Below are 1879 nucleotides of genomic sequence, written 5' to 3'. Positions count from 1 at the left end.
GGTGGTCTAAACTTTCTGAAAGTGATACCACGTACTATGTGTTTAAATAAAATCGAGTTATGATCAACTAGCCTTTTCCTGTCACACCAGTGTCTTTCTGGTTTCTGAAGACAATTTCAGGAGATTCTACTGTGATTATGCTCTGAAACCAATGAAATTGATTAACCTTCTATTAGTAAATATTGTACTGTTCTATACCATATGCGTATTTTGTACCGTACGCGTATGGTATGTACCATACGCGTATGGTACATACCATACGCGTACGGTACGATTTTCCGTACCGTACGCGTACGGTATGGACATACGCGTATGGTACGTACCAAATGCGTATTATACCTTTTCTCTATAGTCTTGCCATCACCTAGCTACAATGGGCTGTCTTTACAAGCATTTCTAGCTGAGTAAACTTAGAACACAACATAATAATCTGCTTACTACTGAGCTGTAGCTAACTATGTAGATTTATTCATCAGCACACACATGCATTTTATCCTTGCCATGCCCATGCATTTCCCACTATATAGTCCTACACTGATGTACCTAAATCTCGCTTTGTCTGCAGAACTTCACATGAACGGTACTGTGTATGTATGCTACTTTATAGCTATCAGAAACATGCAGATGGTCTCATACTCAATTATAAATGTGGATATAACTGCATGACAATTTACAACACAATTAGGTAAATAAGCGAGGAGAGCAATTACAACGTGCATGGTAACTAGTAGGTTCTAACTGAATTATATACATATACTGCTTGTGCAAAGCTAATAACTTGAAAAATGAACTTCGGAAGTGTCATCAGTTGTGCAACATGCCATGCATGGCTCCTCACTGTATTTGCATTTTGATATACTATGTATATACTCTTCTTTTGAGGATCCAATTTCTTGTTTACGTACTTTTCTTGATTATACATACTGTAAATAGTACCACCACTCACATTCATCACACTGGACCTACAGCAAAAATTAATGTGGATGTTAAGGAGTACATTCAGATAAGAGTAGCTAAACACATTGTCTTAATTCCCATCCACAAGCATGACAGTAAGTAATGAGTAGCTATACAACACACTTATAACAATTAAACAATGCTAGATAATATACATTCATTACTGAATTATTCATTAGAACCCATAAACTCACCATAAAATCTCTGCCATGTTATGTTTTCCTACTTCATCTCATTAGGCAATGTGCATGCCTCATTCAATAGCAAAGATTCAGCAAACTGCAGTTTTAAAAATAATATTGCACAATTAATTACTGTGCACATCAGTCTTAGAGTATAGTATTGCTATAAGTTACAGCCATGTAGGTTTACATTAATTTGCAAAATGAAACATTACTTTCTCTACAGTTATATCTCTTTCCTACCTCCCTCAATGTTATTATATCAGCATTCTCCAGGTCTTCCTAGCACTGTTTGATCAATCATTACAATGTACTTCTTGAGCTCATCTGTTGTAATTGTCTGCTCAACACTACTTTAGTGCCACCAGGCATAAATATCCATTTTTAAGTAACAAATTAAAGGTAAACAATAGATTATATGTAGCAACAATAAAATAAAATATTTAATTAATGAAATAATATACATATATATATATATATGCCCTGAAAAAATTAGTTTGATTTGCCAATGGATGTAAATTATTTAATATGGTTGCTATATTTTAACCAATCAGAATGCAGTATTTTAATGTGTATTTATATGGATAATTATATCAAAATCTTATGTTTACATTTAGCTACAATACTACCTCTACTGCAGGCTTAGTGTTTATATCACCATGCATTCCTGTTATATTCATTGAAAAATCGTGAATGCCAATATGCTGGCACAATTCTAAAGCATAACAGAAATCAATGTC

At 33.9% G+C, this 1879-nt stretch overlaps 1 long non-coding RNA gene across 1 annotated transcript; it reads right to left on the bottom strand.

Moving 5' to 3' along the window:
• Positions 1-700: 700 nt before the first annotated feature.
• LOC136255671 (uncharacterized) lies at positions 701-1565 on the bottom strand. Its single transcript, XR_010701037.1, has 3 exons — positions 1383-1565; positions 1152-1236; positions 701-962 (listed from the first exon to the last, which is right to left on the bottom strand). It is a non-coding gene; the product is annotated as an uncharacterized lncRNA (long non-coding RNA).
• Between the last annotated feature and the right edge of the window lie 314 nt (positions 1566-1879).

This window comes from Dysidea avara, chromosome 5 (genome assembly GCF_963678975.1).
Source record: "Dysidea avara chromosome 5, odDysAvar1.4, whole genome shotgun sequence".
Lineage (NCBI taxonomy): Eukaryota > Metazoa > Porifera > Demospongiae > Dictyoceratida > Dysideidae > Dysidea > Dysidea avara.
This window is presented reverse-complemented; position numbering and strand designations above follow the sequence as displayed.